Source organism: Lissotriton vulgaris, chromosome 1_1, assembly GCF_964263255.1.
Source record: "Lissotriton vulgaris chromosome 1_1, aLisVul1.2, whole genome shotgun sequence".
NCBI classification, from domain to species: domain Eukaryota; kingdom Metazoa; phylum Chordata; class Amphibia; order Caudata; family Salamandridae; genus Lissotriton; species Lissotriton vulgaris.
Genome location: NC_141685.1, coordinates 2,002,331,946 through 2,002,355,803, shown reverse-complemented (window position 1 = coordinate 2,002,355,803; position 23,858 = coordinate 2,002,331,946). Strand labels below are relative to the sequence as shown.

At 45.7% G+C, this 23,858-nt stretch overlaps 1 protein-coding gene across 1 annotated transcript in view; it reads left to right on the top strand.

Moving 5' to 3' along the window:
• The window catches only part of ECHDC3 (enoyl-CoA hydratase domain containing 3), a 281,205-nt gene that overhangs the window by 184,466 nt on the left and 72,881 nt on the right, over window positions 1–23,858 (top strand). The gene's annotated exons all lie outside the window — the stretch shown is intronic.

The window sequence follows — 23,858 nt, the reverse complement described above, 5'->3', positions numbered from 1 at the left end:
TTGTCACTCACAAAGATACTTTTTTTGTCAGAGATAAAGTACAGGTCAATAGCACCAATTGTCATTAATTGACATGCAATCATTTGATATACCATTTCATTAACATTTGCAGAAAACATTCTAAACATATTAAAACTTAGTGGTGGTAGATGAGATAAAGGATACAAGACTTGATGGTATTAAGCTATCAATTGTATGGAGAAACAAAAAATGGAGGTAAGCACAACATTCGACCTATGAAAGTCAAATGTAACTGACTTCTCAGGTTACTCAAGTTGTCTGCGTACAATTTATGAAATCAGGTAATGCATTTCATCATCATAATTATGTCCCAATTCCACACTCCGCAGTCTGCATATCCATTCTGCTTCACATTTTCTTAAGGCTAGGGTTCGGTCCCCTCCTCTAGGGTTCACAGGGACAAGATCTATTCCCATAAACCATAGTGTGTCATCTGGTTTATGCTTGTCCTGCATATGGAAGGTCATCGCATATTTGTGATCATTATTGCGATAGGCCCGGACATGTTCCTGAATCCTTTGTTTCAAAGGTCGTTTTGTGCTACCCACATAGATTGTGTCACATGGGCAGCCTATGATATATACTACGAAAGTAGTATTGCAGTTTATGAAATGTTTGATTTTGTGTGTTTTGTTTGTGTTAAAACAAAAATTTTTGGTCTTATCCTTTCCTAAATTGCAAACATTGCAGTTTCTGCACGTAAAAAAGCCCATGGTTTTAGGCGGAAGCCAACAGTGTTTCTGTTCCTCAGTGGTCACCAAACTGGGACAAAGCATATTCCTCAAGTTGTGACCACGTCTGTACACAATTTTGGGTTTGGATGGAAGGTCATTTTTGATGCTAGGGATCTCTGTCAAGAGGTGCCAGTGTTTTCTTAACGTATTAAAAACTCTACTGTTCTCGTCAGTGAATTTCGTAGAGAAAGCAAGGGGAAATTTATTGTTCTTTTTTAGGGCCCTGTTTTCCAATGTGCTTTCCCTAGTTATTTTGGCGACTCTCTCCTTTGCTTTGTTGAGTATTTTTCGAGGATAACCTCTTTGGAGGAAGCGTTCCTCGGTTTCTCTAATGTTTGTTTGGAAACTCTCATCAGTACTACAATTTCTTCGCATTCGCAACATTTCGCCAAATGGTATATTATTGACCACATGGCGGGGATGAGCGCTTTTGAAGTGCAATGTGCTATTGCATGCAGTACTTTTTCTGTGTGTCTTGCTTTGAATCATGTTGTTCTCAACAAAAAAGGTTAGATCCAAAAAGTCAATTTGCTGTTCACTATATTCCATGGTGAGCTTCACATTGTACGGGTTGTCATTCAAGAATTCAAAATATGACAATAAATCGGGGGCAGGTCCATTCCATAACATAATCACGTCATCAATGTACCTGCCCCAGAAAATAATGTGATCCGACCACCTTGCCGAGTGACGGCCCCAGTGACGGCCCCTTCTAACCTGTAAAAATAAGAATTATTTACCCTTAAGGGGATAGAGCGAAAGAGATAAAGATATTTAGGCAGTATTTTCATTTTAACCAGATTTATTCGGCCAATAATGCTAAGTGGAAGATTGTGCCATTTCTTAAATAATATAGCTGTTTCCTTTATTAGCGGTTCATAATTTAATGCCACAATTTCATCTGTATTTGACGAAATTTTTACCCCCAGATAAGTTGCTACATCACATATCCCTATCACAGAGGATGGTAAATGATGATTCAAGATAATTTGGGTTTTACTAGTGAGTCGGTAGCCGGACACTGAGCCATATTTCCCCGCTTCTACTAAAATGCCCGTCATAGTTTCAGGCACATTCGTAGAAAAAACTGCAATATCATCCGCATAAACAGGTATATCAAGAAAGTTTGGGCCGTTTACAAAGGGTTTAATAAGAGCTTGGCTCTGAAGTGCTATTAGGAAAGGTTCCATCCCTAGGGCAAATAATAAAGGGGATAAAGGATACCCCTGCCGCGTCCCTCGCCTAATCATGAAAGTAGAAGAGCATTTTCCCATATAACAAACCTTTCCCAGCGGCATGTCATATAGTGATTGAATCCATTTCAAGAATTGACCTGTTATGCCAAACGCTTGCAACACTGCCCAAATAAAATCCCACCCCACTCGGTCAAATGCTTTCTCTGCATCTAATAAAATCATACCGAGCGGGGTGAGTTTAGTTCTTGCCATGTCAAATGCAGAAATAGCCATATTGATATGTGCCGTGGTGTCTCTTTTTGGTATAAACCCATGTTGTTGGGGTGATACCATATAAGACATTAATGGTGCAAGCCGGGTTGGCAATATTTTTGCAAAAATGTTTTCATCGCTATTGATAAGCGAAATTGGCCAATAGGAGCCTCTCTCCTGCGATGGTTTACCCTTCTTTAGAAAAAAAATGATTTGAGTGAGGTTCCACGACTTTGGAGCCTGCTCTCCATTACCAATTGCTTTAATAACTTTAATAAGCAATGGGATGAGCTCTTCCATACAATTTTTATATAACTCTAAGGGGATACAATCCTCTCCTACAGCTTTGCCATTTGCTAAGGAGTTGATAGCTGTTCTAATCTCTACTGCTGTAATATCAACTGCCAGCTGATCAGATTGTTCAACCTCCAAAGTTTAAACTTTATTTACTGTTATGTAGTTTTTGATATTATCTTCCTTAACTACAGCTTCTGGCGTATAAAGCTCTTGGTAATAGGATGCAAATTGTTGTAATATTAGTTCAGGATCCTGAAAGATCTGATTATTATCCCCTTTAATTTCCTTAATAGCATTTTGGGCGCGATCTTCAGCCACTTTGTAAGCTAGAACTTTGCCAATTTTTTTCACCATTTTCATATTGTTTAAGTTGATATTTTTTAAATTTAATAATGCTTTTCTCCCTAAAGATGTTTTTCATCGCTACCTTTAGTTCGATCAATTTAAAATTTAAAGCTTCTAAATTTGCTACCCCGGTTGATAAAGTTTCAGATAATAGGTGTTCGAGATTGAGTATTTCGGCAATCATTTGCTCATTTTGGGATTGGCATTCTCTATTCAGCCGCCATATATATTGTTGTGTAAATCCACGTATGCTGGCCTTACATGCATCCCACACTGTTAAAGGTAAAGCTGAATAGATATTTTTGTCTATAAACTCCTTTATTTGTTCTTTCAGTTGCTTAACAAAATTAGTATTTGTAAATAGATATCTGGGGAACGAGAAAGGGCGAGGTGAAGGTCGCTCTGTTGATATCTTAAATGTCAAAATAATTGGATTATGATCCGAGGTTACTCTTGGACATATTGTAATAGTTCTAGTTTTCAGAATAGAGTCTGTAACCCATATCATATCTATGCGTGAGCATAATTTATGTGCAGCAGAATAGTACGTGTTGGACTTGGCCCTTAAGGCAGGTTCACCCCTAATCTTTTTGCTTTAGATCTGTGATCTGTATGGATGATTTTCTGGTCTGTGCGCACTTTTTCCCTGTGTCCCAGAGTAAAGTGCATGCATGTAGTTAGGCTGGCCTGCTCTCCCATAGGGATGCATGGGGAATGTCTGTGTCCCTAGTAGTTCCTGATGCGTGGGGAGTGCATGCTCGAATTTGGTATGTGCGAGCTCGTGAGAATGAATGCTTCGCAATGGTGTATGTGGCATGTGTGTGTCATGTGTAGAAATGCCACTTCTAGGACTTGGCATATTACTGTAAAATATGCCTGCCGTGTGATTGGTTGGAGCTGGCTGGTGAGCCTGGCTCCAGGAAGGTTGGATGGGTCAGCCCGGTGGTGAGTGTGAGATTAGCATGTTGATGGCTTGGGAAGAGTGCACCTGGTCCCTGATGGGCCTGGACTTTCCCCACACAATGCTGGCTCCACCCCCTGTAGTGCGACTGATGTCCCTAGCCCTGCCAGTGAATGAAATGGGTGGTTGAGCTATCAAGGGTACTTCAAAACCAGCTGCGACTGGTTTTCCCCCACCCTGCACCTACAGACAAAGGGATTTTACAGTATAAGAAGGGGCTGTGTCCCCATACAATTGGTCCTTGGTTCTGCTTGTGGATCCTTGCCAGAGGGGGCTGCTGCTGCTGCTGGGGCCAGGAGGACCGCCACTTGGATTGTCTCCTTGCCTGGAGACCCAGTGAGCTGGCTCTGGCCCTGCCTTGCCCCCCTGCCTGCCTAAGAGACTTTGTGCTTGACTTTGTGCTTAGAGAGCGCTGCTCTCTGTCCTTCAGCGCTGGGGAGCGCTGGAATCCCTTGCCTAGCACTTGAGAGCGCTTTATTTGGCTCCTAGCGCTGTGAGCGCTTTATTTTTGTCCTGTGGCGCTTGGGAGCGCCTGTTCTTCGTTGCTAGCGCTTAGAAGTGCTATGTGTGCCGCCGGTGCCCACCCAGCATCTGCCCGTTCTGTTTTGCCGATTTTCAGCGTAGCGAGTGCCACCTCGCTTTTTCTTTTATTTAAAGGCCGGAGCCCACCCGGCATTGCCTCGCTTATATTTTATTATTTAAAGCCGGTGCCCACCCGGCATTGTCCCGTTATCACCGCCGCAGCCCAGGAGTGCGTGTAGCCCCCGCCGGGCCGCCGCGCTGCCTGCGACGACCCGGAAGTGCTCGTGTGCCCAGCCAATCGCTGCGCGGCCCCGTAGAGGCTAACCGGAAGTCCCGCCCCTGGAGCCGAGCAGCGAGGAGAAGAGCAGCCGGCTGTCCTCGAGGCTCCCGAGCGAAGGGAGAGCCCCGGCAGAGGAGAGCGCGGCCAGGAGAAGCCGTTGAGTGGGGCCGGGAAGACGAGAGATGGGAGGAGGGCGTCGGGGCACATTGCCGGTGCCCGCCTCTCCCCTCCAGTGTGCGGGACGGGCCTGTGAGAGGCCCATTGATGTTCAAGCCCCGTGAGGCTCTGGGGGCATTCGCAGATATCCAGAGTCCCCCGTGAGGGACTCCAACGACCCGCAGTTTTGGTGATTGGAGCCCCGCGGCTCCTGGGGGCATATTTTGTTTATTGAGCCGCGAGAAGGCTCCCGCCCCAGCCCACATTGTTTTACGAGCCTGCGAGGCTCGAGTGCCAGCATAGTGTTCTTGGAGCCCTGAGAGAGGCTCCCGCCATATTTGTCTTACGAGTCCCGAGAGGCTCGAGGGGGCATTTCCATTATTTTAGAGCGCTGAGCTCTTAAGGGCATATTTGTTCATTTAGAGTCCTTAGAGACTCTCAGAGGACACGTTTGGTTATTTAGAGCCTGCAAGGCTCCCCCATTGTGTTGCCCTCACCTGTGTTCTTGAGCCCACGAGGCTCCAACGTTTGCCCAGCTGTTATTTACAACTGTCCAGCACTTAGCGGACAGTTGCTACGTTTAGGCTTTGTGGTTTGTGCTGCCTGCGCAGACCCCCTGACATTGAGACTCAGGGCATTCAGCCCCTTGCGAGGCCAGTTGGCCTGAGGGACAATTCTAGTGTGGTGCTATGTGCACCCTGCGCATTGTAATTTACTGATGTATGTGATTCTTGCGCAAATGTTCTAACATGCACCTCTGAATGTGTTTAATGCCTCACGTGCAATTGTTGATGTCCCATTTTATGTTTATCTCCTTTGCTAGATGTGACCTGCTTAGGTGATTGTTTAGGTTTTCCTTCCCTTTGCTAAAAGTGACCTGCTTAGGTGATGGTTTTCCTTTTATAGGTCCTGCTGATAAGGTCCTAGTTCCCTGCGTGATTTTCCTACAGTGCTTTAGGGTTGCGTAGGAGGTATTTACTCTTTACCAGTGATTGCTGGTTGTGTGCTACATGTACTATTTTGGTGCTAATCATTATATGTTTATGTGCTAAGTGTATACCTACAAGTATTATTTCTAAAAAGTGCCTACCCCTGACAGTGGTCCATGTGGCCCTGTCCTGTACATAATCCCTTGTAAATTCTGCCCGTGCCTCTGGCACATTGTAAAGTTTGTGTTTGTTATGTAATGTGTTTTTACTATAATACAAAGGCTATTTTTATATATAACCTTGTGTGGAGTTTCCTTTGTGGTGGGCCTTGGGTGTTGTTGCTGGGGTGCGTGCGCAAATACTTAACTCATACCGCCTCCAAGTTTAGCCTTGCTGCTCGCGCCACGTTACCTAGAGGGTGAGCAGGGGTTACCTTGGCGTGTAACTCCCTTGCCCTGACTTAGGAGTGGTGGTCTCTGGCTGACTTTGGCGTGAGCCTTGGCCAGCCAGGGACCCCGTTTCTAACATTGGCGGCAAGCGGTGAGGATAAGGATTTGTGTTTGCGCTGTACCACAGTGGCGACAGGCCACACTTCAAAGCTCTACATTTTTAGATAACCACATTTTGGGGATTTAGGTGAAGATCAGTGTTGCTTCTCCTGAAAGGTGTCACTTTGTATTTTGTCCAGTACCTTGTTCCCTGCCCTGCTCCCAGAGTTTGGTACCTGTGTCGCTTGTGGTCAGGTTGAGAAAATCAGGGGTGGTAGAAACTGCCTTACCAGTCCGAGGGGAGGGATGTGTGTGAATGAGTGTGTGTTTACCTGGACAGTGGAGTGCAAGTTCTCTGAGATAGGAATCTTGCTGAATTTTTGTTGCTTGTATTCTCCTGTATAGCTCAGACCCCCAGGTTCCCTGTGTCAAACTTTTCTTGAGAACGTCCGCCAAAATAGAGCCAGTTTTTGATCTCTGTGGTCTTTTTAGGTACAGTAGATTAGAGCTGGTCAGATTCTGTGAAAAGGGAGGCATAGAGGTGAGTGAGTTGGATACTCAGTCCCAGCTTAGGGACAGCCTGATCCTGTGGCAAAAGGATCAGTGGGATCTTGAGCACAGTGAGAGAGATAGGGCCCGGGCCGCAAGCCATGAGGGTGGTGAGTCTGTGGGGAGCCCTGAAGATTCTGATGAAGAATGTGAGTTGGATGGTGATGACAGTGGATGGATGTCAGCAGATAGTGAGGACCCCATAGGTAGGGAGTCCCTTGCTGGGCCCAGTGTCAGTACCAGCGCCCCATCCCTCTCCCTGTCCCCAGAGGATTGGTTAGATAGGAAGGAAGAGAGGGAGCATTAGCTAGCGATGGAACAGCTCATGTTAGAGCATGCCCAGGCTATGGCGTAGCTGGGTGTTAAGAAACAACAACTAGAGGTCGAGAGAGCCCTAGCGTGGGAGAGGATAGAGGTCGAGAGGAGGGCCATCATCCGTGAGAGCGCAGCCCTAGAAGATAGACTCTCCCCCGCCCACAGTTGTAATTGTCTGGATTCCCCAGGGAGGGTGGAGTCCAGTGGTGGCAGCTTTTTCAATGTCAGTGTAGACAGTCCCACTCCCAGTTCCCCGAGTATGGTTCCTGTTTCCCCAGAGGAGGAGAATAGGTTGAGGTTTAGGAACCTTCGGAAACCGTCTCACCAGTCTTGGGAAGATTTTGTGGATGACTGTTGTACAGCACTGTGTGATTGGGTACGAGGTCCCATGAAATGTGATTGGGACATATTGTTTGATTTGTTTTTCAAAGAGCAGTTGCTCAGTGTTGTTTGTCCAGAGTTGCGCCAGCACCTGTTAGGGTGTGGAGTGTCTACACCAGGTGAGCTGGCAGATGAAGCAGACCGATGGGAAGGTACAAGAGGTTCTTTAGCGTCGCTAGTGAGTGATTCCAATAATAGTGGGTCAGGTTTCCTCCAACCCAGCGTGGTGGAGGAGGGTGAGAGAAGCCCAACTAGGTCCCAGTATAGTGAGGAGGGTGTAGGGGCTTACTGCCTGTCTCAGTGGAGCGGGAGTGAGTGTGAGACCGAGAGTCCCCAGATGCCCGAAGCCCTGCCTCAGAGCCTGGATGGTTTCTTTAGGGAACACCAGGGTGGGGACCTAAGCTTACCTGTTAGTTCACTTGAGGGAGATCTCCTAGTGTGTGGGGGACCTGGAGCATCTGTGAGCGGAGCTTCTATGGTTGTAGAGTCTGGCAGTACTGCTCCAGTAGGGAGAGTACAGAAGTCCAGTGAAAGGAGTGATTGGGGGAGAGGATGTGAGTCCCCAGAAGTCCTGGAGTGCCAGGCAGTGATTCCACCAAAGGTTCTAGACCGGAGGTTGGAGGTCCAGGTTCAGGGTTTGCCTGACCTGAAGGGTGGGAATACTGTAACCAGTGTCCTGACCAGTTCTTTCTCCAGAGGTACCGCCCCGGTTGGGAGGGAGCAGGACTCTGGAAGGTTGTGCAGAGGGTGGGAGAGCCCACCTCTGACCCCGGTACCACCTGAGGGGTTAAACCCTAGGTTGGGAGAATGGTGTTTAGAGGGTACCCCTCGCAGGAGGAGGAGGAACCCTAGGAGAAAAGGTAAGGGGAGGAGAGCCTTCCCTGAGACTCCTGGTCCACCTAAGGTTGTAGACCCTAGGCTGGAGAACCAGTGGCAGTCTAGCCCTGTCTTGCAGACAGGAAGAGTGGAAAATGGCTGTATGTGCCAGGGGTTACTACCCCCCACTTTGTGAGTAGGCAGGATCCAGTGGCACCTGGGTGGCCTAGGGCCTGGTCCTGGCCGAGGGCAGCTGGAGAGTACCAGTGGGGTAGCCCAGTTAGTCCCTACCATAGTTTTAGAAAGAACCCCAGGGGTTCACCGTGGCGTAAAACAGGAGGGTGTCCCTACAGTGGCGGGCCTGCGTCCGTGTTTTATCGCCCCAAGCAGGGAAGTCCATCACGGTGGTGATTGGTCTGCCCTGCGTTTTGGCTGGAAGGGGGTTGTGTTGGACTTGGCCCTTTAGGCAGGTTCACCCCTAATCTTTTTGCTTTAGATCTGTGATCTGTATGGATGATTTTCTGGTCTGTGCGCACTGTTTCCCTGTGTCCCAGAGTAAAGTGCGTGCATTTAGTTAGGCTGGCCTGCTCTCCCATAGGGATGCATGGGGAATGTCTGTGTCCCTAGTAGTTCCTGATGCGTGGGGAGTGCATGATCGAATTTGGTATGTGCGAGCTTGTGAGAATGAATGCTTCGCAATGGTGTATGTGGCATGTGTGTGTCATGTGTAGAAATGCCACTTCTAGGACTTGGCATATTACTGTAAAATATGCCTGCCGTGTGATTGGCTGGAGCTGAGCCTGGCTCCAGGAAGGCTGGATGGATCTGCCCGGTGGTGAGTGTGAGATTAGCATGTTGATGGCTTGGGAGGAGTGCACCTGGTCCCTGATGGGCCTGGACTTTCCCCACACAATGCTGGCTCCACCCCCTGTAGTGCGACTGATGTCCCTAGCCCTGCCAGTGAATGAAATGGGTGGTTGAGCTATCAAGGGTACTTCAAAACCAGCTGCGACTGGTTTTCCCCCACACTGCACCTACAGACAAAGGGATTTTACAGTATAAGAAGGGGCTGTGTCCCCATACAATTGGTCCTTAGTTCTGCTTGTGGATCCTTGCCAGAGGGGGCTGCTGCTGGGGCCAGGAGGACCGCCACTTGGATTGTCTCCTTGCCTGGAGACCCAGTGAGCTGGCTCTGGCCCTGCCTTGCCCCCCTGCCTGCCTAAGAGACTTTGTGCTTGACTTTGTGCTTAGAGAGCGCTGCTCTCTGTCCTTCAGCGCTGGGGAGCGCTGGATTCCCTTGCCTAGCGCTTGAGAGCGCTTTATTTGGCTCCTAGCGCTGTGAGCGCTTTATTTTTGTCCTGTGGCGCTTGGGAGCGCCTGTTCTTCGTTGCTAGCGCTTAGAAGCGCTTTGTGTGCCGCCGGTGCCCACCCGGCATCTGCCCGTTCTGTTTTGCCGATTTTCGGCGTAGCGAGTGCCACCTCGCTTTGTCTTTTATTTAAAGGCCGGAGCCCACCCGGCATTGCCTCGCTTATATTTTATTATTGAAAGCCGGTGCCCACCCGGCATTGTCCCGTTATCACCGCCGCAGCCCAGGAGTGTGTTTAGCCCCCGTCGGGCCGCCGCGCTGCCTGCGACGACCCGGAAGTGCTCGTGTGCCCAGCCAATCGCTGCGCGGCCCGGGAGAGGCGAACCGGAAGTCCCGCCCCCGGAGCCGAGCAGCGAGGAGAAGAGCAGCCGGCAGTCCTCGAGGCTCCCGAGCGAAGGGAGAGCCCAGGCAGAGGAGAGCGCGGCCAGGAGATGCCGGTGAGTGGGGCCGGGAAGACGAGAGAAGGGAGGAGGGCGTCGGGGCACATTGCCGGTGCCCGCCCCTCCCCTCCAGTGTGCGGGACGGGCCTGTGAGAGGCCCATTGATGTTCAAGCCCCGTGAGGCTCTGGGGGCATTCGCAGATATCCTGAGTCCCCCGTGAGGGACTCCAACGACCCGCAGTTTTGGTGATTGGAGCCCCGCGGCTCCTGGGGGCATATTTTGTTTATTGAGCCGCGAGAAGGCTCCCGCCCCAGCCCACATTGTTTTACGAGCCTGCGAGGCTCGAGTGCCAGCATAGTGTTCTTGGAGCCCTGAGAGAGGCTCCCGCCATATTTGTCTTACGAGTCCAGAGAGGCTCGAGGGGGCATTTCCATTATTTTAGAGCGCTGAGCTCTTAAGGGCATATTTGTTAATTTAGAGTCCTGAGAGACTCTCAGGGGACACGTTTGGTTTTTTAGAGCCTGCAAGGCTCCCCCATTGTGTTGCCCTCCCCTGTGTTCTTGAGCCCACGAGGCTCCAACGTTTGCCCAGCTGTTATTTACAACTGTCCAGCACTTAGTGGACAGTTGCTACGTTTAGGCTTTGTGGTTTGTGCTGCCTGCGCAGACCCCCTGACATTGAGACTCAGGGCATTCAGCCCCTTGCGAGTCCAGTTGGCCTGAGGGACAATTCTAGTGTGGTGCTATGTGCACCCTGCGCATTGTAATTTACTGATGTATGTGATTCTTGCGCAGAATGTTCTAACCTGCACCTCTGAATGTGTTTAATGCCTCACGTGCAATTGTTAATGTCCCATTTTATGTTTATCTCCTTTGTTAGATGTGACCTGCTTAGGTGATTGTTTAGGTTTTCCTTCCCTTTGCTAAAAGTGACCTGCTTAGGTGATGGTTTTCCTTTTATAGGTCCTGCGGATAAGGTCCTAGTTCCCTGCGTGATTTTCCTACAGTGCTTTAGGGTTGCGTAGGAGGTATTTACTCTTTACCAGTGATTACTGGTTGTGTGCTACATGTACTATTTTGGTGCTAATCATTATATGTTTATGTGCTAAGTGTATACCTACAAGTATTATTTCTAAAAAGTGCCTACCCCTGACAGTGGTCCATGTGGCCCTGTCCTGTACATAATCCCTTGTAAATTCTGCCCGTGCCTCTGGCACATTGTAAAGTTTGTGTGTGTTATCTAATGTGTTTTTACTATAATACAAAGGCTATTTTTATATATAACCTTGTGTGGAGTTTCCTTTGTGGTGAGCCTTGGGTTTTGTTGCTGCGGTGCGTGTGCAAATACTAAACTCATACCGCCTCCAAGTTTATCCTTGCTGCTCGCACCACGTTACCTAGAGGGTGAGCAGGGGTTATCTTGGCGTGTAACTCCCTTGCCCTGACTTAGGAGTGGTGGTCTCTGACTGACTTTTGCGTGAGCCATGGCCAGCCAGGGACCCGGTTTCTAACAGTACGTATAACCGGGTACCCGGGGGTGTAAGCATCTCCATGCATCCTTAAGTAAATGAATTGTAGCAAGATCTAGAATTGCCGCCCTAGTCTTCCTCATTCTCTGAAATGAGCCTTTTCTAGTTGTATCTAAATTATAATTCATAATACAATTAAAATCCCCAAGCACAATATATTCCCCATCCCATGAAAGTAATTCCATATTCACTTGATCAATGAATTTTGGTTCATCTTGATTTGATGCATACACCCCACAAATGGTAAATTTGTGACCTTCCCGTGTAATCTGTACTATTGCCCACCTACCAGCCTTATCAGTTAATGTCCTGTTTATTTCTACCTTAAAATGTCTATGTTTTAATATTGCCACCCCCCGGATAAAAGCATTAAATTCAGTACAAACCATAATATCATATCCAAGTTGTTTTAATAATTTTTTATCTTTATAGGCTATGTGCGTTTCAGTAATGACTACGATCTGCGGATTGTACATCCTGAGCTCCTCGTACACAAGGTTTCTTTTATTCCTACTATTTAGGCCTGCCACATTCCATACTAAACATTTTATTAAATGCATTTCAAAAGATACAGATCCCTATTCTTAAAGCGCTCAAAAAAATCATATCCGTCTTGTTGTATTTCCAAGTAATATAATTTTTTAGCCCCATGATGCAATTTTTGCCCCAAGAAAGACCACCCCCCACCCTACCCTTGCCAGGCAGCGGCCTGTCCCACCCACCCCCACCCCTACTTTCAGGTCCCCCATTTGAACAGCTGCCATTTTGTTTGGCAGCTTCAGCGCGGGGTTAAACGCCTCGAGGTTTTGGGCGTTCAAATATAAACACAATTGTTATAGACCACGTCTAATTTTTATGTGATATTTCACTTTTTACATTTCTGTACTGCCTTTTATATTAAAACTAATAAGAGAGGGAGAAAAAAAGGGATTTAGCATTGAGACCTTATATAAACACTCCTGTTCTATCTATTGATCTCATACTGCATCCTACATCTTTGTTATAACATCATCAAAGAAATAGAAAAAAACACTCTATATAGAAAAAAAGAAAAAGAGAAGAAAAAAAAGGGGCGTTATTCAGTAATAGTTTTCTTTTCCATTTTCCAAATCGGCCAGTACTCTTTCCACTTCGTTTTCTACCAGAAAATAATCTGTTCGGCCATTTTTAAACACTTTCAGTTTGGCTTGTTCTTGCAAGTAAGCTTGGCCACCTAGTTCCTTTATTGGATCAATATATTGTTTCAGTTTCCATCATCGTTCCATAGAAAGTTTACTTAGATCCGATCTTACAAAGAAAGTAGTTGAATCAATGGTAACAGGAGTATTTGGTCTTGCTTTTAGTGAGATAGCCTGGCGAAGCAAGAAATTACCAATGTATATCAAAATTGGGCGAGGATATTCACTACTCTTATTTCTTTGGAAAAGAGGAAGTCGGTGGGCACGTTGTATCTGTGAGTCCCAGTCCCAATCAGATAGTTCAGGAAATGCTTTCTGAAGCAGATGAACAATAAATGCTCTAACATCAGCTCCCTCAGCCCCTTCCGCAATTCCAAATAAGCGTAGATTCTGTCGACGTTGCCGATTTTTCAAATCTTCAAGCTTTACTTGCATTTGGCACAGTTGGGACTCATGTTTAATTACAGCTATTTCAGAGTGAGCTGATTTTTCCTCCGTTAAAACAACTCTTTGCTGAAGCTCTTCCATCTCTTGGAAAATAGAGCCAAGTTTACATGACATTTCCTGCAGGGAAGACTGAGTCTTACTGCTATCTTCCCTCATCTGCTGGTAATGGGATTGAGCCTCCTGTTTTCGCTCATTTAGTAGCTGTAAAATCATCTGGAATGAGGAGGATACCTCCCCCTGAAGGGTCCAATCTGCTGAAGAAGCATTATTATGAGAAGTGCTGGCCGAAAGTCGATCATTAGAGTTCTGTTATTCAGTCATTTCAGTTGTTACTGATTCATTTAGTAATCCTGTGCTCAGTATTGTCTCAGATATTACTGATGTTGGGGCAGCTATTGTGGTTGATACTGTAAGATTTACTGCGTTCGATGTATTAGAGATGGAAGAGAGTGTATCGGAGAATGTTGCCGGAGCAATTGATGTCGGCTTTAAGTTTAGTTGAGAGTCCTATTTGGGAGGGGGTGATATTTCCAGTGATGAACCCAATTCAACAATCCCACCAGAAGCAGAAGTAGAAATACAAGAGGGAGTGAAAGAGGGAGTAAATATGGTTTGCGTTGTTTGAGCTGCAATGCCACCACCGACTGTCTCTTTTACAGGGTTCTCATTAGCAGTCAGATCCGTCACGGTGGTAAAGTCATTGACGTCTGCTGAGATAGTACCTGACTCAGTTGGGCAATTTCCAGAGAGCCGCAAGGCCATTGATTTCACTCCACCCTTAGTTTGTACCCATTGTCTAATCGGGCTATTCTCCGCTATCGATTTCATAGTGGTAGTTTTAGATTTGTTTAACACCTTTTTAGTCTTATTCTTAATTTTACCTCTCCCTTTTTTAATGCTATTTGCTTTATCTTTAGTGAAGGATGAGGATTTATTATTACCCATGTCAGAGACGTCATAATATTTCTCATCAGTTTCTACTCCATCCGTATGCTCCAGGTGTTCCAAGTGCTCCACCCCTACATTCTCCTTAAGCCCCACTGATTCATGACTTAGTACCTCCTCGTCTCTTGCTGCCAGAATAGTAGTAGATTGTGTAGTCTGTATAATGTTCACATTATTACTCTCAGCACATTGTATCGCTGAATGTGTTGGAGCGCCATTGATTGTCACAGCTAGTAACATAGGTTGAGGAGTCATAGCAGGGGTAATGGTTTCTGTTATAATTAATGCAGGAGTAACAATATCCGTACCATTATCAACATCAACCAAAACGTTGTCTTTTAGCATGTTACTTGTTTGCTGATTCTCTTGGTTATTTACAATGTTACAACCAGCCCCAGTAGAGCTATTTAAATGTGGAGACATAAGATTATTTTGTATCAATGGTAACAGAGTATCTGAAACAGAGTAATTTTTATCAGTATTGGAATCGATAGGGAGGCGAGGGGTCAGTTTACCAGCAACTGAACAATCTTCCACTCTCTCTTGCCTACCAGAATTTTTCTTGCCTGCCAGAGCCATCTCGTGTGCCACCGTTGAGTTTTCCAATGCATTCCCGACAGGAGCAGAGACCGCGAGGCTGGTCGGTGCTATCTTCTTAGCCGTTGCTGCTGCCGTTGTCGTCATCCGCGTACTCCGTCCTTGGAGTTTCGGCGCCATTGGCCCGCACTCCGCTGCCGGTTTTGCAAAAACTGCTGAAATGTTAGAGCGCCGGTAAACTTTAAGACTGACCCAACTAATTGCAGCCCGGCCCCTCGCAGTTACAGGGAGAAGGCGCTGCTGCAGTTGTATGGAGCGGAACAATCTCCTCACCTGGCTCTCAATCAGCCGGAGTGGCAGCATCCGCTTTGCTCTGCCCTGGCTCTGGCTCCAAGCACCGCATCGACCAGCACGCTGCCCTCAACCACAGCTGTCCTGCGTTATCGGATTACACACAGCCGAGCCCAGCCGCATCAGCCCAGCTCAGCCCCGCTCAGCCAGCACAACCAGTAAGTCCTGTTTTCCGTTTTAATTTTCCCTTTTAATTTTATCAGTTCTCCTTCGTAAGTTTCGTGGTAGTTGAGCCAGCCAAGTCATCCACTTTTCAGCCCCATGTAACAGCAGGCAGACCCGGAAGCTGAGGTCAGACCCGGGACCAGAGTTCAATTCCCGACGCGGCAGGGTCTTGAGCTCAAATGTCCACGGACTCGATAATTCTCGCTTCGGTGCCTGCTCTAATCATGGGTTCACACTCTGCAACTCTGGGCATTAAGCTTGCTTAATCTCCACAACGGCCCCCTGCGGCGGGATGCCTGGCTTTCACTTTGGAGATGCCCTGTAGGGGCTATCTCACAGGGAAAAGCCAGGACGGGTTCCCAAGGCAAGCGCCGGGAAACCTCCGGGTAGCTGTGCGCTCAATAAATGCAATAATAATAATAATAATAATAATAATAATAGACGTGGTCCGCAATCACAAAAAGCCCGGACCTCGATCAGCGTTCCTCCGCGCAGGCCGTGTCAATCCGCCATCTTGGACCTCTCCTGGCACACACACAATTAAGTTTAGTATATTCGAAAAAGACCTAGTTGATCTCAGTCCTACATCAAATCTATAGGATATATTATTCCAATGCGCAGAGCTTATTGGGAATATAGGATCTACACTACAGTAGTTTCCAACTGGGGTCGAGAATGCTGATTTCTCTTTTGCTTCAGGGATTGGACCAATCTGCCAGTTCCCTGATGTCAAATCGGAAGTACTGAGAAATTTGGCTTCACCCAGCCTGTCAATTAATTCATCAGCTCTTGTGCGCATCTGTCTTAGTTACAGCAATGAGACATCTATAGTTCATCACAAAGCAACAATACCTGGTTATAGACAACACATGATAACTTTAAACAAACTCTGGGGAGTTTAGTTTACTCTTGTTGGCACATTACGGGGCTTAGATGGTAGATAGATGACATCATAATTTACACCTTACCTTTTCACTTCCTCATTTTTTTCATATTTGCTTAGGAGTTAGGTCACATTTTTTTCTGTCAATAAAGTGATGATGACAGAGTGAGCAAACTGGTGAGCACTAACCAGTAGCTCCATGGATGGTGCTTACGTGAGGCACTTTCTGACAAACCTCACATTTACTCAATGATATTTTGTCAGCCCATTTTGAGATAATTGGCTAATGGGTGTGCAACCAGAATTGGGTGGTTGATAAGTTTTTGATAACGATTAACACATACGGGAGGGGCATGACTAGTTAAGTAAGCATAACATCATCAAGGAGTAATACATGATACCCATTTGATAGAGATTGTTTAAAGTTAGCATGTGTTGTCTATAACTCTGTCTTGTTGTTTTGTGAAGTACATGAGTGAAGTACATTATAATTCCCTCTGAAGCTCCTTAATTGATAGTTGACTTCTATAGTCCATACAAAACCTCAGCTCTGGTATACCACCCTTGTAATGAGTTTTGGGGACTAAGACCGCTCGGCTGAGACAGGGACTTTCAAAGGGCTCAATCACCCCTTCTCTCAGCATTTTGCTGGATTCAGCTCTGATGCTTTCTTTGACTTGATCAGACTATCTGTAAATCCTGTTATGACAGGAAGGCTGTTCCCAGTGTCCACATCATGTGAACACCTAGTTTTCTGACTAGGGATCAAAGTAAAAAGCCCAGCATACTGCCCTGGGAAATGCCTGCAGTCAGTTGGGCAGTGATGCTGTCTGAAAAGACAACTCTCTCGACAGATACATCTTTAGGGTTGTTGGAGAGGAGGTCAGGAAGAGGTTCAATCTCTTCTTCCTGATCCTCATCAGTGACCATCAACATGGTTACATCAGCTCTATCATGAAAGGATTTTATCAGGTTGACATGGATAACTCTGTGAGAATTCCTACAACTGCCTAGGTCAACCAAGTAGGTGGCTTCTCCTTTTCTGTCTAGGATATAGTAGGGACCACTGCACTTGTCCTGGAGGGCCCTAAGTGCCACAGGCTCCAAAATCCATACCTTCTGCCCTGGCTGAAACTCATCCAGTGAAGACTTTTGCCATACCTTTGCTTCTGAAACTCTTGGCTTGCATCAATGTTTATATTTGCTTTTTCCATATACCGAGCCATCCTGAAAAGAAGGCCAAGTACATAGTCCACTATGTCAAGTTGGGGACCTTTGAGAGGCTTCTCCTAGGCTTCCCTCACTAAACTCATTGGTCCCCTAACAGGATTGCCAAACAGAAGCTCATAGGGACTAAAGCCCACTCCTTTCTGTGGCTCTGCTCTGTAGGTGAAAAGCAGGCATGTCGGAAAAGACATGGCATCTCCTTCTGAGTTTATCAGGGAGTCCCATGGTCATACCTTTCATGGTCTTGTTGAATCGCTCATTCTGACTTTTGGTTTGTGGGGTTGTGAACTTATAAATCACACTATATTCATTCCCTATTGTCTTTAGATAAGCAGACATGAAATTACTAGGGAAACCCACTCTAGTAAAAATTCTCAAGAGGGCTCTGGCAACTGCAGGGGCAGTGACAGTCCTAAGGGGAATTGCTTCTGGACACCAGGTGGCATTATGCACTGCCACCAGTATCAATCTGTTTCCTGATGATGTTTGAGGTGTCAATCCCTAGGATTTCAAAGGAGACTTCAACCTCTGGTAGTGGAATTAAGGGGGTCTCTGGTTTGGTACCTGTCTTGCCACTGACATGACGGATACTACAGGAGATGTAAAGCTCCTTCACTTTCTGGGACATACCTGGCCAGTAGATGAGGGTGACTAGCCTACTACAAGTTTTGATCTGGCCAAGATGCCCAGCTAGGGGAATGACATGTGCTAAGGTGAGTAAGAACTCCCTGTACTGCTGAGGCACTACCACTCTCCTAGTTGGACAAGGTTTAGGATGTCTGGCCTCAGTGTAAAGGAGTCCCTCCTCCCAATAAGTTGTGTGGGAGCCACAAAACTCTCCTTTTTTTCTGGTCAGCAGCTTGCTGCATCAGGCTCCCAAAAGTGGGACAGGTCTTTTGTCCCTGGCACACTAATTCCTTAGAGGGCCCTCCTGGGCCTAGGATCTCTGCCGTGTATGGCCCAAGTTCCTAGTGCTCATTTCCCTCAGGGGCTGACAAGCCTTCTCCCTGAGAAGAGGGGTCATGGGCTAGTGTCTCAGGAGAAGTTGGATTCTCTGCCTTCTCTCCTTTTCCCTATGTGGATTGGGCCATTATTACAGACTCCAATACCTTTTTTTCCGCCCTGGGCTTTGCTTTGTGCTCTAGTTTTTACACACATTCAGGTATTCCCAGCATGGCTGCATGGATTCTCATCTTAACCTAGGCCCATGCCAAGGTCTCCAGATCATTACCTTGCAGACAGTCTACTGGAATTGCAGAGGACATGACCACCTTCTTTTGGCCAGTAACCCCTCCCCATTTCAAAGTCCCCGTAGCCATCGGATGAACCTTAGTAATGTTATCAGCATTAATAACTGGATGCGTTTGTCCAGTTATGGACTGCTGTGCAGTTATCATTTTGTCAGTCACCCTGGTGACACTTGCACCTCTATCCCTCAGTGCTTCTTCTTCAACTCTATTTATATGTGGCTTTTGTCTGTACTTCTACAGGTTACTGGGTCATACAGCCAGGAAAGCTATATCCAACCGTTTTCATAGACTAAAGTAGCTTCAATGTGCTCTCTGGCCTGGTCAGGGCACACCAAGGATCCCATCTGGAGACTCGCAACTCCTGTGGATGTTACACTAGTGGGAGCATTTTTGGGTCAGGAAGAATCCCCAGTTCAGTGTCCATTCTGCTTACAGTTCAAACACCAAGCCTTTTTGGGATTCCAGTGTTTTCCCTAGTACCCACCCTTTGATTGGTATGTGTCTGTAGGTCCACCCTCCTGAATAGGTTTTTTTGGGGTCTTTAGGATACTCTTTGTGTTTTTCCTCTGTGTGTCCACATCTTTTTCCTGGGGTGGATTGGTAACCCCTTTCTTTTTGTCCTACCCCCTTTTTTTCTGGACACCCTTGTTTTGACCTAGTGGTCCGTCTTCTTCCCCAACTCTTGGGGAGAGACCAAGCCTAAGTCCACCAATTACTGATGCACTTTCTTGAAGTATAGTTATTTTACCGATGGTCCTTTTTAAGTCAAGTCTAAAGCCCACCAACATTTTGCATCTTACCTTCATTCAGCCAGCCACATAGTGTTTTAACTGAAAAGTCAATAAAATCCACCCAGGACCAACTCATGGTTTTGTGAGTCTCCCTGAACGTAATCCTGTACTCCTCATTGGTGAGTTCAAAGCCTTCAATCAGGGTATCCTTCCTTAGGTCATAACTCAGCATCTGCCTCATCCAGTGTTAATAGTGTATCGCTGCGCTTTCCTGAGAACAACTCCCAGAGTAGATAGGCCCAGTATCTCTAGAGCAACTTCCTCATTTACAAGCCCTTTCAAAGGCTAAACCATTTGGTAATGTCATCATTCTTAGCATATTTAGTGACAATGCCTTTGGGGATGTGGAGATCAAAGGTGTTCTCTCTCCTTATTTTGTGTGTTGCTGCCACCACTGATGGGTTCTACACCCATGTCAGTCTTTTTTCTTGCTATAGCCAAGATTTTGGCTTCAAGGCTGCTCTTCTGGCTAATCTCTCAAAAAATGCTTCTTCCTTCTTCCTTACTTCTTTGGACCTGGAGTTGCCTGGCCTATCCCCAATAGGGGTAGGCACTCTTAAGTACAGTCTTAGGGTAGAGGTAAGGAAGTATCTTACCCCCTTCTCTTCTAGTTAGTTTCTTTTGCGGGTAGGGCAAACTTCTGGACTGTACGGTTCACTGTCCATCTCCCCTGCTAGAAGAGGTCCAGTCAGTGAAATGTGTGGCATCAAACTCTACAAGAAGCTCTTGGAGCTGCGCTTTTGTAAGAGTTGATCCAGTTTTGATTTTGCAGACTGTGCAGAGGTTCCTTAACTGCTTCATGTTAAGCTGCAGATAAGGCGTAAGTTTGAGTTCCTGGACTCTGGGCCAAACAGTTGGGACCTTTGTAGAAAATGAACAAAAAATGTGAAGACTTTTTAAGGCCTAACTCACTAGTTTACTTTTCATATCTCAAATAAAATGGACTGGGGGACTCAACACAAGGCCCTTAAAGTTCAGATTAAACTTTTTGTTAAGATTAAACATTTAGGAGAAATTGTAAATCGTAAACTGTGGATTTCTTTATGGACTCACCTATTGACAACATGGTATCAGCAAAGTCTTGTACGCTACTGCCGATCCACCAATGTAGGAAGTTAGCTTTCTATGTAGTGTACCAAAATGAGGTACTCTATTCAGAATTCCAGCTGACCCCTATTGGGTAACAAGGTTTAAATTAATAATCCCAAGTGCTCTATTTGTAGTAGTGTGGACAAGCAGCTTAGGTTTCTCTGAGGATAGTGTTAAGCATTTGTTGTACACACAGACTCAATAAATGAGAAACACACTCAAAAAGAAACTCAAGACCAATTTGCTACCCGTTTAAATCGCTAAATCACTAGCCATCCTGCTGGCGAAGTTTTGATCACCTTCCGCTGGATCAGGCATTGTTCCTGACCTCTGAAATTTGGGCTCTAACCCATAGGGGGTCATAACCTTGTCTCTGGTGGCAGCCTGGGTAATATCTGTCAGCCAGAACACTAGAGGACTATTAGGTTTTCAGGGAGCACCTCGAAGGTGCTGTCTGGGTGCATGTCACAATAAATCTGGTAACAGTACAGATTTATTAAGACAAGGTGTCTGATACCAAACACCATTATTTTCAGTGAAGGCGTTATGTAGCTAGGTAACTTGTTATGACCAATGCCCAGTACATATGTTTATGATGGCTTCTTGAACATTTGCTATGTTGTGGCAATGGAACCAGACATCACAGGGGCATAGCTGCTCATGCACATATGTTTTCATATGATATAATGCACCCTGCCTTAGGCTTCTAAGGCCTGCTGTTGTGGTACATATAGCTTATGCAGTGTGCATGGGCAAGGCATGGCACACAGGGAGTGTGCCATCTGATTTTAAAATGGTTAGCACCATTTCATGCAGCCTCCAATGGCTGTCTGCATGCAATTTGGGTGTGGGTCCCTTAGGGTGGCATAATATATGCTGCAGCTCTTAGGGACCACTTTTAGTACCCATGCACTTGGTACCAGGGGTACCACGTACTAGGGACTTACAGGGGTGCTAAAGGATTTTCCAATTGTGGTACAATTAGACACTCCCTTGTGTTAGGGGAAATAGTACTGGCACTGAGGCCTGGTTTACAGGAACCCAGTGTACTTTCAGAAGTAAAGCATCCCTACTGGGGCCAAATGTGGGTGTGACCATGTCAAAGGAGGCACTTTCCTACAGGGAGCAGCTTTGCTCAGACTGTCAAATGCTGGACAATCAGAAGTGGCTGCTACAGGGTTGCTTTAGATAACTTCAGGAAAGCAAGTTCTAAAACGAAATTTGTGCAGTAATTATAATAAATCTGAGCCTTCATAAGTTGTTGGATTTATTGTAACTATTTTTTGATACTTTACATTACCATTCATTCCTGTCAAAAGACTTTATTAATGTTTGATAAAGCCTTCCCATGTTCGTCTATGAAGTGATCAGCACTACTATGGGGGGAAAATTAAGTTGGCAGAAAATGGTAGTTTTGGACTTCGGAAGTACTTTTAATTCCGAAATATGGGCATAGTTTTATTTTACAACCAGCCTTCAAGGCAGGCCTATCTTTAAAAGGATACTGACACCACAGCACTGCACACTTAAGGGTATTAAATCCACTGGGATCTCGAAATCTACGTGCCCTACCATGTACTAGGGGCTTACAGATCAGAACTAATTGTAATTACACCAATTACCATATACTTTTAAAACTAAGCACTGGCACTGGTTAGCAGGACTCTGGGCACATTTAGAGCCAGTAACCACTACTCAGGGCAGATCAGGGCAAAAAAAGTGACTTTCTCACACCCACTACTTGGAAGGGCAGAGTCCCTCCTTCTTTCAAATTTTGACCAAACACTTTCTTTACTGACAGTAAATCCTTTACAGGGAGAAATCCAGAGCCCTACGCAGACGAGCCATAGCTAGGGTTTGGTAACCTCCTTTTTCCTCTTCTTTTCCAGCAGTACTTCATTACACCGTCCATCTCCACCACTGCTTCTCATACAGGTAGGCAGAGTGTTGTACCTCTTCCAATAGTGCTGTTAGTTTCCTGATTCTATTTAGTCCTTTTAAAACTGGCCCAGCCAATGCTCTTCTAGTCCACCAAGGTTAAACTTGACCGAGGCTCTCTCACTCCCTTCCACCACCCACCCCCTTATTTACCAACTCTACAATAAGTAGCTGTAAGACCTAGCATAAGAGAAGACATAAATAGACTACTTAATAGAATTCTTCACATTCGTACGAACTGGTAATCCTGGGCATACAATTTTCGATTGCACAAACTCAGTCAGTCTCACCAAGTCCCATTTTATTTTCTTCTATAGTAAAATGGATTACCGTCATGAAGCATTATGGCTAAGGATAATGTATGCCCCTGCTAGAAAACTGTTCTTTCCAGCCAGGCGTTTTTGTGAGCCTATGATTCAACTAACCCCAAAGCAAGTGAAATTTGTTTTTCAGTGCAAAGGCAAGGAACTGCTATGGGAATTATAAAAGTAACATCTTAGAAAAACAAATACAGCACACCTTCTGTATTTTTAACCCCTTTGCTGCTAGGCCTTCAAACATGCCCCCCAACCCCCTGCTAAGCGTTTTATTTGGCTATTTGGGGTAGTTTGCGCTTAGGCCCCTGTAAACATTATGACCACATAAGGTGTCCACGCCAAATTGGCTTCCTCTTCTTCCAACATCATGGGAATTCTAAAGGTACCCAGGGTTTGTGGATTCCCCTGGAGGGGACCCAGAAATTGGCCAAAATACAGCAGATTTTTTTAAAAATGTTTATAAATGGGAAAAAAGTGCTTCAAATGAAAGCGTCTGTTTTTTTCCCTGCAAATGGTATCAACAAAGGGTTTATAGGGCTGAAATCACCATTTTCCCGGCTTTTAGGGACTGGCCAACTTTTGTCAGAAAACCAACATTTTTTACACAGTTTTGGCATTTTACTGGGACATAGCCTATTTCTGCTATTTTTTGTGCTTTCAACCTTCTTCCAGTTAATGGTAGAAATAGGAATGAAAGCAATAATGGATCCTGGAAAGCTATACATTTCAGAAAAGTTCACAAAATTCTGAATTCAGCAAGGAGTCATTTGTGTAGATCCTTCAGCGTTTCTTTATAGTAATTAATAAAATAGGAAAAATTGCAAATGCATTGAAAAAAACAGACATTTGTGCCAACGTTTTCACCTGTAACTTCTTCTAATAAGGACAGATGTTTGAAAGCAATATACCGTTACATGCCCTGGACCTTTCTGGTTGTTGGGATATATAGTACTTGTAGGTTCACCAAGAACCCGACGAACCCAGAGCCAATTACTGAGCAGTGTCTTGCAGTGTTTTTTTATTATGTACTAGGTATATAGCATTTCACTTGGGAAAATATATACAGTGAAAAATCCGGAAGAAAGACACCTATGTATTTCTGAAATTGGAACAAAATATAGACTTTAGAAACAGTAGGTATTTGTACATTTCCGAAATTGTGAGTACCCATACTAGCATGAGAATTATAGGACATTTTTCAAAGTGACTTCTTTATTACACA